This window comes from Podarcis bocagei (assembly GCF_964188305.1).
Source record: "Podarcis bocagei genome assembly, chromosome: 14".
NCBI lineage: Eukaryota > Metazoa > Chordata > Lepidosauria > Squamata > Lacertidae > Podarcis > Podarcis bocagei.
In genome coordinates, this window is record NC_138139.1 from 28,148,228 (window position 1) to 28,163,521 (window position 15,294).

The following is a 15,294-nucleotide window of genomic DNA, read 5'->3' on the forward strand; positions in this document are numbered from 1 at the left end:
TGATATATCACAATGTCTGAAATAAGCTATGGAGTAGCTATGTAGAGGCATTGGCCAGCTTCAGGGTTTCCCCCTCATTGTGATTTCCCCACAGCACACACACACATATCATGATTTGCAATATATTGCTAGGTCAAAAATTAAGAAACCAGTGTCACGATATGGACTTCAAACCGGTTTTGGACGATATAGTGATATATCACCCAGCCCAAGCTGGGAGTGCAGTCCTAGACTGTGGATTGTTAACTAGCTCCTACCAATCTCTTAATCTCTTATCTATCTCTTGATCTCTTATCTCTTATAACACAACTGCACAGTTAAAGAAGCACAAACCTTGCTATTGTCAACTGACTCCACAGATAACCATAGCCTTAATCTCCTGCCCAGTAATTCATTTGCCTTTTCTTACCCATCAGTTTGTGTCTGATTCTCCAAAGATCCTCATCTTTATAGTCCCACCATTGTCAAAGGTTTGCAAACGATCAAATAACAGAAGCTGAGGATGTGACTACTGCCTTTGGCTACAGAGTTGGTAGGTCGCTTGCTCTTTCAAAACATACTGTACCTTTCCCTCAGAGAAAAAGCAAACAGACAGACAGAAAGCATCATCTAATCACAGTGCATGAGAAGCTTATTGTCGATGACCATTTATAAGATTCCTGAGTTTAGTGGGTGCCCTCATGCACCACCAGGTTCTGGAGTCTGGGGGTATGAATCACCTGGGGAGCACCCAGTTGAATAGTCACGTAGCGGAGGGAGCACCCGGTGCTGGCGTTGGATGACTCAGCTTGCTAGATCAGCCAGTCTCATCTTCCAGGGCTGGAAGCATTAACTGTGAATTCATAAAGGCTTTCATCAGCACAGCTGGGGCTGGAGACATTCCTGGAGTTATGTCTTCTCACTCAGAAGGGAGGGAGGGGAGAGAGAAATTCAAAAGCAGGCAATAGTTCAGCCTTCCCAAGTAAAAATTCCAACCTTGCAACTCTTGCCAAGTTTCCCATAGGAGTCCAAATTACCAGCTGCTTTCAAAATTTCTGGCTGGGAGGTGGAGGCTTTTGATCAAGGAAGGGTCATGCTGGACATTTTCCAAAGGCCTCGCTATCTAACCCAAACAAAAAAACTCAATTTCCAGTTGGTTAATTGGCTGCTGTGGTTTGGAGTTCCAGCAGGGCTGAGTTTTTAAAAAGGGAGGCCCACCACAACCCTCAGATGCTGGAGGAAAGAAGGGTTGTAGTGAGGACACGGCACTTTGTTCATGCTCAGATAAAAGCACAGTCCAAAAGCACTGATGAGTGCAGCTCACAGTCCCTGCAGCGTCTAGCAGAAAATCGCCCAGGTCCCCCACATGATGTCAGAGCTGCCTCATGGGACAATTAGAGGTGGCAGGTGGCGCTGTGGGTTAAACCACAGAGCCTAGGACTTGCCGATCAGAAGGTTGGCGGTTCGAATCCTCACAACGGGGTGAGCTCGCGTTGCTCAGTCCCTGCTCCTGCCAACCTAGCAGTTCGAAAGCATGTCAGAGTGCAAGTAGATAAATAGGTACCGCTCCGGCGGGAAGGTAAACAGCATTTCCACGTGCTGCTCTGGTTCGCCTTAGTCATGCTGGCCACATGACCCTGAAGCTGTACGCCGGCTCCCTCGGCCAATAAAGTGAGATGAGCACCACAACCCCAGAGTCATCCATGATTGGACCTGACTGTCAGGGATCCCTTTACCTTTACCATAAGGAAGCCATCACACGAGCAACAGCACCTCCAGCAAAGCCCTCCCTAAACCAGCTGTTAAATATGAATTTTATTGAACCAGGGAGCTTGGCAACCAGGTGGTAGTGCCTTTACTGCCTATTTGGGGCTTCCGGATTCCACCTTCATTTTGCCAGTCATGATACCACCTTGGCTATGTTTAACCTGCTCCTCTGTGAGCCTTTGGTATCCATAGCGTAGTGGCAAATTCAGCAGTGCAGGGGTCCCTTTGTGATAGTCACAACCATGCTCCTTCTTATACAATAATCTGATAAATATACAATAGTAATAATTAGAGATGTACTGCAATGGTCAATGCACATCTCCATGTGTTGCATTTCAGCTGGATCTACTATTTTCTCAGCATGTACCTGGGCAAATGACTTTGCCCAATATCTTCTTTTGGGGCGACTTAATTCATGTTTTCCTTGAAGTTCCACTGCACATAACAGAAACTGAAAGCACCTTGTGTTTTCAGTGTTCCTGAATGCTTAGCTTTGGAGCATACAGAACATCTCCCCCTGTTGATCATCCTGTGCATTTTCTCCAGAGCGAAGTGGCTGACTCACCTCCTTTCACTCCAATCCGCACCAAGGGTGAGAAGACTTCTCCGTGGCTAAGAAGCTCCCTTTCATGCTGATTGGGTGGCTCTCGGACCCTGGAGACTGGGACCCTGAAGAGAACCTGCTGCAGAAAGAGTAAACAGGTCTTAGAACCCCCATGACCGCTACACCCCTGGCTCTCCCTCATTCCTGCTACCTATTCTTGACCTCTCCCCTTCTCTCCACCCCCATGAGTCACCCATCATTTTCTTTTCACAGAACGCAAAGAAACTTCCATCAGCCTGGTGTCCTCCTAGCTCTTATACTGCTGTTCTCAGTGGCCTTCATAGAAACCTGGATTTCAATCAGTTTGTCTTGTAAAACAGTGAATGATGGAGCAATTGTTAGCCAAATGAAATATAAAAAGTTTTGCTGCAAATGCAATTTTCCACTGACCCACAGTGTGCTCTCTTGTTTCACAGTAACTTCTATACTGAAATAGCAACAGTAATACTGTCACTGAGCTACTGGGCCCAATTCTGGCGTATAAAGCCTTAAATGAGCTTTCTCCATTTCCAACCATCTCTGACCCTACAATGGCAGACAAGGCCTTGTTGGTGCCGTCACTGAAGGCTGTTTGCGCTGACTCACTACAGGGCCTTTCTGGTGGTAGTCCCCTGGTTGTGAAATGCCCTCCCTATTGAGGTCCCTGTCTCCATCATTATTGTTACACAACACCTCAATCTCTGCTGAGCGGAAGCAAGATTCCAGGGGTTTCGGGCGCTCACTCAGGGCCATGTTTCTGTTGTGAATTCAGGGCATGGCAGAGGCTGTAGCTTTTTAAAAAGATATATGGTTTGTTTTACAGCTATATACACCTGGATCTACATGGAGAGGAAGAGAGCTCACAGCATTACATCTCCAGAGATGTCTCTTCTCCCATAGCTTCAGCCAGCTTGAGTCCAGAGCACCCAGCCATGCTCTCCAGTCTCTGGCTTGCAACCTCTCCAGTCAGCAGGGCAGGCATGCTCCCGAGGGGGGCGGCGCATGGCGCAGAGGGTGCCCTCCCAGGTGCAAGACAGCCACTCGGGTGCCCAGAGCAGCGCGCGCACCCTGCAGCCGGAAGAGTGGAGCGAGCTGCCCATGGCAGACATTTGGCGCACCGCCTGCCCACGACTCCCAAGCCTCCTCCTAGCTGTTAAAACGAAGGAGGGAATGAGGAGACAGATTGAAATTGCAGAGTTTTGAAAAACTAAAAAATAAAGTGCGAGATTGGCTTCATTATTATCAGATAATGGAGGCATATAATTTGGACAAGAAAATTGGCTTCCAGGTGGAAAAATCAAAATTGGAAACAGAACTGTTAGAACCCAAAACCAAGATTTTGTCAAAGATGTATAACTTGCTGTTGAAATGGAATACTCAGGATGAAATGGTGAAATCTGCTATGATTAAATGGGCACAACATGTTGGACATAACATCATGATGGCTGACTGGGAACAGTTATGGACCACAGGTATGAAGTTTAATATTTTTTTTTTGTAAATTTTTTATTAGGGTTTTCTCATTATTTTTTTAGACAAACACAAAAACATAAACATACATATCGACACTACACACAAATAACACGTATAATTTTAAAACCTTATTTTCTTAACCACTTTCCCGGACTTCCCCCACTTCCCCTTCTTGCATCCCAATTCCAAAATTTAGCTCAGCAAGTTCAGGTATGAAGTTTACGGCATGTAATGCCTTAAGAGAGAATATTATGAAAATGATTTACAGGTGGTACATGACACCAGTCAAGCTTGCAAAAATCTATCATTTGCCCGATAATAAATGTTGGAAATGTAAAGAAACTGAAGGTACATTCTTTCACCTTTGGTGGACGTGCCCAAGGATTAAGGCTTTCTGGGAGACGATTTATAATGAAATGAAAAGGGTATTTAAATATACCTTTCTGAAGAAACCAGAGGCCCTTCTACTGGGCATGGTTGGCCAATTGGTGTTAAAGAAGGATAGAACTTTTTTATGTATGCTACAACACCAGCAAGAATACTTATTGCAAAGTATTGGAAGACACAAGATTTACCCACTCTGGAAGAATGGCAGATGAAGGTGATGGACTATATGGAACTGGCGGAAATGACTGGCAGAATCCGAGACCAGGGAGAAGAGTCGGTGGAAGAAGATTGGAAGAAATTTAAAGACTATTTACAGAAATACTGCAAAATTAATGAATGTTAGAATGATGTTGGATTGAAGTTAAGTGGTTTTTAGCAGCAATGTTAAAAGGAATATGTAAAAATGGATTGTTACCAGGTGATAATTTAAAGTTATTATATTTTAAGATAAGAGATTAAGATAAAATCAAAGAGGGAAAGGATTTGCTGAACTAACTAATTTGAACTGGAATACAAAAAGGGAGGTGTGAGGAGGTCGGGGAAACAAGCAAATGAAAGATAAGACATGGAAAGACTAATCTGTTTTTTAATTGTTTTTATCTTGTATTTCCATTTTTTATTTTTTTCTTTATTTTTTCTTTCTTTTTTTGCTTATTTTTGTAATATGTTGAAACTTTAATAAATATCTTTAAAAAAAATAAAAATAAAACGAAGGAGGGAATGTCACCAGCAAAGTAGGGCAGCTCCCCCCCTTATCAGGAGTTCAGCCTACACTTGAGTAGGACCCTGGCAGAGACACATGCCCGACTGGCATGTTCTCTCCCTCCTGGTTGTTTGTTCAGGAGCTTCATAAGCTTTCTTCAGCCCGAACATCACAGCAACCCGACACCAGCACACTTGGGGATCCGCAGAGTTTGCGCATCATGCTAACAGACCTCAGCAACTCAGCATTTTGGCTAATCTACTTTATTCACATGTAAACACACACGGAGCGCTGCAACATGGCTCCCTCTCTCTCTAGCATCAGACAGCAAAGAGGAAAAGGACAAAGGACAATAGTCCCACTTCACGGAACACAGTAACACAAACATCCTGTCTTCGTCACTTCCCACTCTGTGGAGTCAAAACATACACAGTCATGTGATAGACAAAAATCCCATGACTGCAAGCATGGAGCAGAAATTCTAACACCCCTTATGCCCCGACGGCTCGGGGTAGGCTTGGGAGTCGTGGGTGGGTGGTGCGCCAAATGTCACCCCCCTCAGTGAGGGCACCCGTGGCAGACCAACCCCCTTCTTACGCCCCTGTCTCAGCATCCCCTGTCCCATACAAAACAACACTCTTCTTTTCTGTCACCTCTCACCCCACCACCACCTTGGTAGCCAGCCAATTCTCGTGTCTCTGTCCCCTCCTCAGAGCTGGAGGAAGGACTGTTCTTTTGCATTGCCAATGGCTAAGTATTGTTTCTTTAGGGCTCTACACTTGGCTAGCTTGCCCAGGCTGGGTTTGCATGAGCCGGCCCAGGGACCCCTTGTCTGGAAGAGCTGCAGCTTCCTATCCTAATTATTTCCCCTTCCTATTCCAATTATTAGATAGATTCTGACAGACATTAATTTATTGGGTTTAGCAGGGGTCTCTCCTCCCCTCGCAAACTTATAACATCATTAACTTGCAAGAGGAATCTGAAAACATTCCTGTTTAACCAGACGTTTGCTGGCTGAAGAATACTGCTCCTGGCAGCCTCCAGATCATTGAATTTTTTTTAAAAAAAATTGCAATTGTTTTTAGAAGGTTTGAGTTGGTTTTAGAATGTTTTTGCTTTGTTTTGTTTTTAAATTGAATATCTGTTTTTGCCTCCCTGGGCTCCTTAGAATGGTGGGATATAAATTCAATAGCTAAATAGCAAGCAATAATTCTCTTGCTTGCAGCCAGAGCCAGTGAGTGCAGCCCCTTAGGGCATAGACCTCAGAGGGGCAGAGCGGTGACTTCTGTGGGGCACAGTTTTATACAGACTAGCTTTTTTATATCTTATACATTCCAGATAATATTTTACTTCTGTTTTATTTTTTGAAGAATTTAATGATTTTTAGAAGGCATCTGTTTTTGAAAACTAGCATTTTATTTTACTTTTGCAGGGGTGCAAGAGGTTAAGTCTTGTCTGTGGTACAAAATAGCCTGGCATCAGCAATGTTTGAAGCACATGACCCCACGGGCCAGTCTTCCCCAATCTGGTGATCTTTAGAAATGGTTTGACTCCCAATGTGCATAAGCTCTGACCATTGGTCATGCTGGCTGGGGCTGATGGGAGTCGTAGTCTAAAGCAGCAAATTGGGGAAGGCAGACCTAAACTTTCAGAAGTAATAATGCTTTGCTAAATAAAAATAAAAATTTAAAAAATTGTGCTTTGCAACCCGTTGGAGATTGCACTCTTATTGCATTCTGCCTGCCTCCCTCTGCCTTCTGACAACCACAGAAAGCGTTAATTAGTGGGTGTTTTTTAACAGTGCTCTGGAGACAAAGCTCTCAAAATATGATCATGTGCCCTGGCTCTGTTGCTACACCACATTTCTTTCACTCACTGCCAAAGGATTGTTCATTTTATTTTATTTTTGGAACCAGCTTGTTATTTCTGCCCATCCTTAAACAGATCCTCAGGACAAACGGGCAGATGTGTGTGTGAGAGTGGTGGTTAGAAGTCTTAGGTTTGGAATAGTAAAACAATTCACAATGTCTGAGGCCGTAATAGGGTTCCGCATCCCACCTTCTTCCTGGAAAAGAAAAAAGAGTTCACGGAGGAGGCTGAGATAGTGCACATTATATTGGATGATACATGTTTGAATTTTGGCAACTTGTGTGGAAAAAGGGACCCATGCTGGTGAGGCTGTAATCTTACGTACTGACCTTTGTTGTTGTTGTTGTTTAGTCGTTTAGTCGTGTCCGACTCTTCGTGACCCCATGGACCAGAGCACGCCAGGCACTTCTGTCCTCCACTGCCTCCCGCAGTTTGATCAAACTCATGCTCGTACTGACCTTACTGAGGATAATAATAATAAATTCTACCTCACTTTTCCATTATTCTTTCTGCAAGCCTTTCTTGTCTCATCCCCAGGTCAACTTTACCTCTCTGTCCCTTCTTATCTCAGCATGCTCTTCTCCTTGATTCTCTGCCTCTGTTTTTTTGCTCCCTCCTTCCTCCAGCTCCCTTTCTCCTCTACCAGCACTCTCCTGGGGTCAGGCTGACTTTCTTCATGGGATGAGGATGGGGAATTCAGAGTAGGGGAAGGGATGATCCACAGGGCCAGTCCCAGAAGCAACCTAACCAACTAGGAACCCTTCCCTAAGAAGAGCCTGTGGAGTCATCTCAGAAGCTCTATGGCAGAGCCAGTTTGGTGTAGTGGTTAAGAGCGGTAGACTTGTAATCTGGGGAACCGGGTTCGCGTCTCCGCTCCTCCACATGCAGCTGCTGGGTGACCTTGGGCTAGTCACACTTCTCTGAAGTCTCTCAGCCCCACTCACCTCACAGAGTGTTTGTTGTGGGGGAGGAAGGGAAAGGAGAATGTTAGCCGCTTTGAGACTCCTTCGGGTAGTGATAAAGCAGGATATCAAATCCAAACTCTTCTTCTTCTCTTCAAACTGTGATCCACGGACCCCCACGGTCCACGTGCTTCATTTAGGTAATCTGCCATGCATCTGTGGATTTGTGGTCGAAGATGGAAGGCAACACAGCCATTGAATTATATATTCATATTGGTTTGAAAATAATGTTTTTATTGCTCCCTTTATTTCTTATTGTAATATAATTTAACTTCCATAGAATTCAAATTGTCATACAATGTGAGGAATAAAAGAAGCAATAAAAATAAAATTAACATAGTGAATTACAATTCCTACAACAAGCAGAAAAAAAATCATTAAGTGGTCCAACAAAACCCTCAACAAATTTTGAAGTCATCTGTGGAGGGGAACTTTGGGGAACCTGTGCTATACTGCTACCGCTGTGAGCAGAGTAAATTGCTGCTGGAGCAGATTTTAAATGAAGAGGCTCCTTTCATGGAAGGCAGAGCTAGCAAGTGAGTAGGGGCTGAAGCCCCTCCTTAAAGCTCAGTCTGAGGGTGGCTGGTGCTGAAGCAACATTCAAGTTCTGCTCTTATGGAGTCTCCAGCCTGAGACCTGCATGGAGCTGTTCAGGGTGCTCTTGCCTTGTGTGAAGTCAGTGAAAGCGGGCCTTCTGACATCACACAAATGTGCAGAAGGCAGAGAGCTTAAAAGCTCTTTTCATGCAGGGTTGTTGCCAGTGCAGAAAGAGCTCTTAAGCTCTCTGCCTTGCTTGCCAGATTCTGGGATGCTCTCGTGAAATCTCATAGGCCTACAAGATCTCGTGAGAGCATCCCAGAGCTCAGTAAACAAGACCTACTTGGCACATGGCTCTAGAAAGGTAAGGATGTTCATATGGAGCTGGTTCAAGTAAGTGTGTTTTTGTGTATATGAGCCATCCCTGGAACATACTGTATTTTTCGCTCTATAAGATGCACTTTTTCCCTCTTAAAATCTAAGGGGAAATGTCTGTGCGTCTTATGGAGGGAATGTGTGGTCCCTGGGGCTGGGGAGGGGGGGAACCCGGGCTTCCCTCGCCAGCCCCGACAAGCTCTCGGAGCAGTGGGAAGGCTACGCGCAGCCTTTCCGCTGCTCCCTGACCTGCTCTTTGGGGCTGGCAGTGGCTTTCCCAGGGCTGGTGGTGAGGGAAGCTTGGCTTTCCCCACCGCCAACACCACAACCTGCGGGGAGCAGCGGAAAGGCTGCCTGAAGCCTCCGGAGCACGGTGGTAGGTCCCGCCGTGCTCGGGAGGTTTTGGGATGCTTTCTGCTGAAGCCTGGAGAGTGAGAGGGGTCGGTGCGCACCGACCGCTCTCCAGGCTTCAAAGATAGCCGCCTGAAGCCTCCTGAGCACTGAAGGGGTAGGTGCCCCTTCAGCTAAGGCGCAGCACCCCTTCAGCTAAGGCGCAGCACCCCTTCAGCTAAGTGGGAGGAGAAATGGAAGGGGCTCCGTTTCTCCTTCCGCTTAGCTGAAGGGGTGCTCCGCAGAGAGGGGGAGAATTTTTTTTCTTGTTCTCCCCCTCTAAAACAAGGTGCATCCTATGGTTGGGTGCGTCCTATAGAGCGAAAAATACGGTAACCTCCACACAGGAAGTGATTATACTGTATTCTAGGTGTACCTCTCATCTTGTAATTATTTGGTTGCTTAGGAGCATGGGAAGGTGCCTCATACTGAGTCAAACTGTTGGTCCATCTAGCCCAGTATTATAAGTGCTGATTGGCAGCAGCTCTCCAGGCAAGGGGGCACCCCCAGCTTTACCTGGAGATGCAGGACTTGAACCTGGGACCTGGGAACCTGAATGCAAAGCAGATACTTCTCTAGTGGCACTGCCACCCAAAAAAATCTGTGTGCTGCCATGCCAGCAGTAATCCTCACTTCCTTGCCCCCCCTCTTCCCACACACCTCCCTCCTCCCGTGATTCTTCATTTTTTACACAAATAGAAAATTTAGGAAGTAAAAGTAATGGATCCAACAAGGAAAGAAAAATGCTCACCTACCTGGATTTCATTACAAAGGAACACGAGGAGTTTCATTCAGTGTTAGTCATACTCAGAGTAGGCCCATTTAAATTAATGACCGTGACTGGCTTAGGTCAATTAATTTTAATGGGTCTACTCTGAGTAGGTCTTGGCTAGACACAACCCATTACAAGCAAGGCATGCCCCCTGCTTGAGTTACTGGTGGTATAAATTCATGTCTGCATTTCAACTTGAGATGTTTTGTGGCTTCCAAGGACCAAATGAATCCAGGTTTGCTTAGGGATAACCTATTTTCCCATGGTTATCTCTCTCTCTCTCTGTATATGTGTATATATATATATATATATATATATATATATATATATAGTGCATAACTGTATGTTCTGTAACAGCAGAGTGCTGATAAGAGAAGCAGACTGTAATTAACTGACATACTGTAATTAACTGACAAGCTATTTACTCCTATTTGTTTGTGGGACAGACTGTCCTGAACACACTGGCATGCTTAAATCAAAACCCAAAGCATTAGATCATGCAAGAGTCTTAGACTGCTGTTGCGCATGAAAGGAGAAATGGGTTGTTCTAGCCTTTTGGGCTTCCAGTTCATTCCAATTTGTCACCCCACCCCCACCCCCAGCAACGAATTGCCAGATGCAGTAGAGCTTCCCATTGCTTCGCAGTTTCTGGGTTGGTCTCCCGCAAACTTCATTTTTGCACCACTTTTCAAGATTGTCCATTGGAAAATCACCTTCAAGTCAGGGAGGAGTTTCATTAATGACTCACCATGTGGGTTCAGACGTGCTTCTGACACCCCAGCCGCAATCTGAGATAGTCTGTGGCTTGTGACATCTGAGGACGGAATGTTTCTGTTGGGATACCAGTCCATTCTCCAATAGTATAGCCAGATTTCTGGCTACTTCGCCAATTCTTACAGCACAGAGGAGGAACTAAAATGTCTGTTTTCAGCAGTACACTTCCAGCCTCTGTTTAGGTTCAGGACCTAAGCATATGTTAAATTGGAGGCAGACTGACCATTGTGTAATAATAGCAGTAGTTGTATGCATTAGATTGATGCCTTTTATTGTAAAAAAAGAAAGGAAAGATACCGTAATTTAAAAAGAAATACAATTTCATCCATATACGTAAACAGGAAACATAAATATTATTTCATATTATCATGTATCCTTCATATACAAAATTATTCGATGTCCTTTGTTAATTGACAAAAAGGGTCAGTTAAAGAGTGCTGCATACACTGACTTTGTTTCTTTGGCTACTATTACATTTTAAGCAGAATGTCAGATTATACGAGTGAAAATAATATATAAGGTTCAACAGTATATTGGAATTTTAGTTTCCAACAATTAACCAAGGGGCAGAATGTTTTTAAAAGAATTGAGAGAAGCACAGGGTTTGGCAGTTTCTTGCCTGAAGTGTACAGACCAATTTCTTTCACCCCATTGTTTGTCCTACATTGGTATCCTACCATTCTTCCATCTTGGAGCCCAAGGGGGTGTCTGTGTCCAGTTCTGGGCACCACAATTAAAGAAGGATATTCATTTTCTCTCATGACGAGAAGAGGAGCTTGGCTTGTGTTTTCTTTCAAGCAAATTCTGTAATCGGGTATGGGGAAAAAATCAGTGCTGGTTTGAAAAAGGATCAGTGTTTCTACACTGCTATAGGTTTTTTTTGGGGGGGGGTCAGTCAGTGGTCCCTTCCAAGTATGTGATCCTGTGTATATGAGGTTTGAGGCAGACTGTCAGACCAGTTTCTTTGGAAGATAATGGCCTTAGCTAGCCAGTTAAGTACTGCCATTTACATCTCCAAAGATGTTGCCCTGTTGCCATTTTGTTGTTTAGTCATTTAGTTATGTCCAACTCTTCGTGACCCCATGGACCAGAGCACGCCAGGCACTCCTCTCTTTCACTGCCTCCCGCAGTTTGGTCAGACTCATGCTGGTAGCTTTGAGAACACTGTCCAACCATCTCATCCTCTGCCGTCCCCTTCTCCTTGTACCCTCCATCTTTCCCAACATCAGGGTCTTTCCTGTTGTCATAGAAACAAACAATTGGTAGGCCCTTCTTCAACTCACCTGCCTGGATGCCATGGCATCTTGGGAGGAAGAACAACAGGTGGGGGGGGCTGTGTGTGTGAGGGAGAGAGAGAGAGAGAGAAAGAGAGAGAGGAAGGAAGGGAGGGAGGGAGGGAGGGAGGGAGTTTTGGCTGAGGCTGATAGTTGGAGACACAGAAACCTGTCTTGTTCTGGATTCAAAGCTGTGACTTATGGCTTTCTTAGAAACATAATAGGAAGGCAAGTTCTATTGAGGTGTTAATGCTGTGAGCCCCTCTATCCTATGTTCAGGTTTTACAGATGTGTAAATAAAATAAAAAATCCTAAAGAAATCACAGTCTTCATTGACCTTCCTTCCAAGGAATCCGAACTCTGGGTAAGTGCTGGAACCCCTGTAGTTTCTCACTGCTCAGAGGTTGGGGTACATGCAACAATATGTTACATTTAAAACTGGGCATAATTTTTCCTTTCACAATCTCAGGTAAGTAGCATAGAATTTGATATCAGGCACATAATTTAACATCTTGAGAATCACAGGTCTCATCATTTTAAAAAATAAGTTTCTAGGCCTTATGTTTATTTGTGCATTTAAAGCATTTCCACCTTGTGTTTCTCCCCAGCAGGGGTACCAAAAAAATCAACAGGAGAAATGGCCATAAAACCAAATTCAAATAAACCAAACATTACAAAGGAAATTAAAAACAGAAAAAGACATTCAGAGGAGCCATTATTAATTAACTAAGAGAAATAAAAAAAGAGCAAGCATCCTCTGAGAAGCTAAGCAATAACAGAACAATAAAGGCAGAGTGTACAGCCAAAAATATTAATAATGATGAAGATACTCTTGAAATCGTGGAGGGCCAAAATCCGTAGGGGGGTGGGGCATGTTAGAAAGAAGCCAGAGTCTGAGCAAGCGTTCTCCTTATTTTCCAGAAGGCGATGAGTAAATGCAATGAAAGAAAATAGACCCAATTTGCCAAAAGCAAAAGTGAACAGAGCAACGGTTGCTGTTACTCTCACTTTGGTACCATACACTACATTTGAAGGGGCTACCTTTGAAGGTGACCCGGAAATTACAGCGAATCCAGAATGCAGCAGCTAGACTGGTGACTGGGAGCAGCCGCCGAGACCACATAACACTGGTCTTGAAAGACCTACATTGGCTCCCAGTATGTTTCCAAGCACAATTTAAAGAGTTGGTGCTGACCTTTAAAGCCCTAAACAGCCTCGGTCCAGTATACCTGAAGGAGTGTCTCCACCCCCATCGTTCTGCCCGGATGCTGAGGTCCAGCTCTGAGGGCCTTCTGGCGGTTCCCTCATTGCAGTAAGCAAAGCTACAGGGAACCAGGCAGAGGGCCTTCTCAGTAGTGGCGCCCGCCCTGTGGAACGCCCTCCCATAAACAACTACCTGACATTTAGAAGACATCTGAAGTTTTTAATGTGTGACATTTTAATGTATTTTTAATCTTTGTTGGAAGCCGCCCAGAGTGGCTGGGGAAACCCAGCCAGATGGGCGGGGTACAAATAAATTATTATTATTATTATTATTATTATTATTATTATTATTATTATTATTATTATTTCAGCCACGTAAAAATCATGGGTTTCTACCTAAATTGACACCCCCCTCTGTTTGACATTTAGGCAAGCAAGAGGCATTAACACAGTTCAAGGGGAATATTCTATCCAGGCAAAAGCATTCTAGGAGGGCGTGGAGCAGGGTCATTGAGAGGTGGAGCCTAGAGAGGCACCATGGCCGGGGGGGGGGAGAGTCCTGAGGGCCAGACAGGGAGGCTTGGGGGGCCACATTCAGCTTGCCCAAGGTTCCCCACTGTTGAAGTGCATCACTATGACTTGGGATATATATTCTGTATTTCTCTTGCGTCTCTCTCTCACTTCCCTCGCCAAATTGAAAGGGAAGCCTCACCCCAAGAGAGAGTTCATTTATTTTCAAAGCAACAAACTGTGCCAAGGGTTTGCAGAACGTAACCTTTGCCCCAGGATTCCTGCTGGGCACTATCCAACCACTCATTTCTATTAACAAGTCACCTTGAAAACATCTGGTCAAATAATGGATCCCTTCCCCCCCCCCAAAAAAAGGGGGGTGAAAATTTTTGTGTGCTTGGAACCAAAGGGATTGACAAAAAGTTCTTTGTGAGGGGAATTAGAGATAGCAAACATGGGGGAACTCGCTGAGCTTGGGAAGAAGCTGTTGGCTGATGATTTCTATGGCACGTTGTCCAACAATGCCTTGGCTAAGAGCAATGTTTAGAATTCATATTGACCTCAAACCGCTGTATTGCAAATAATAAGAATAGTAGTGCAATAATAATAAAAAGTTTAAAATACAGCGTGTCTGACCCATAGCTAGGCCCTGTTAAAACCAGTTCAAAAGTCATAATTGCTAAGGCTATCAATAGCTGCTGGCCAAGACCGTTATGCTCTGCCTTCACAGTCAGTGGCAGAAGCCACAGAAGTCACTAGAAGCTGAGGGAGGGGAGAGGACTCTTGTGCTCAGGTCCTGCTTGAAGGCTTCCCAGAAGAGTCTTCTGGTTGGCCACTGGGAGAAGAGGACACTGTCACAGATTGGCCAGATCCAGCAGGGTTTGTCTTATTACATCATATCCTTACCTCATTGCTTTTGGTAGAACTTAGTCACTCACGACTAGCCAGGGCAGATGTGAGCAGAGTGGTTGGTGGCATATGCCGTGTGGTTGAGTCTCAGAGGAAATGTTTTGCAAAGCAACAAGAGCTACTGCTGGATCCGTAAGCCGACTGGGCACCAGGTCTCATTTCTCCCTGCACTGCGAAATGGTTCCAAGATGGTGGTGTAGACCAGGCATAGGCAAACTTGGCCCTCCAGATGTTTTGGGACCACAACTCCCATGATCCCTAGCTAACAGGACCAGTGGTCAGGGGTGATGGGAATTGTAGTCCCAAAACTTCTGGAGGGCCAAGTTTGCCTATGCCTGGTGTAGATGCTGCTGCCATGGGTCTTGGTCATGTGACCCCCATGGGTCCAGAGAAGGCACCATGTCCTCCTGCATGGTCAAGCACTTCACTCTGAAACGTTTCTCCAGTGTGGATGTTCTCTAGGACAATATGATCAAGAAGACTGAAATTGCTAAGATATATTGATAAATAGTGACTGGTTCCTGGCGACATTAGAACACAGATGAGCTGAAGTGAGCTAAGTGAGCTGAAAACTCTAGAGCAGAACAGTGTGTGGCTGAATGGCTTCCCTAGCCTGAAGCTCTGGATAAAGTGTGTCCAATACAGAGCCGTCTTTCCCATTGGGCTTAGTGGTGTGTTATGCCAGGGCGCTGGCCTCTCAGGGGCGCCCCAGCAAGTGGGGGAGCTGCGCGGCTTTGCCGGCGGCCTCCCCCTTTCCTGCATGCCTGCCAGCTGTGCCCCGCTAACCACAAGGCTGGCGAGCACGCAGCTTCCCTTCCAAGCCTCTG

General features: G+C 45.1%; 1 long non-coding RNA gene across 1 annotated transcript; it reads left to right on the top strand.

Annotated features, from left to right (window-relative positions):
* Positions 1 to 273: 273 nt before the first annotated feature.
* Positions 274 to 2,836, top strand: LOC308573321. Its single transcript, XR_014002033.1, has 3 exons — positions 274 to 532; positions 2,293 to 2,440; positions 2,564 to 2,836. It is a non-coding gene; the product is annotated as an uncharacterized lncRNA (long non-coding RNA).
* The last annotated feature ends 12,458 nt before the right edge of the window (positions 2,837 to 15,294 follow it).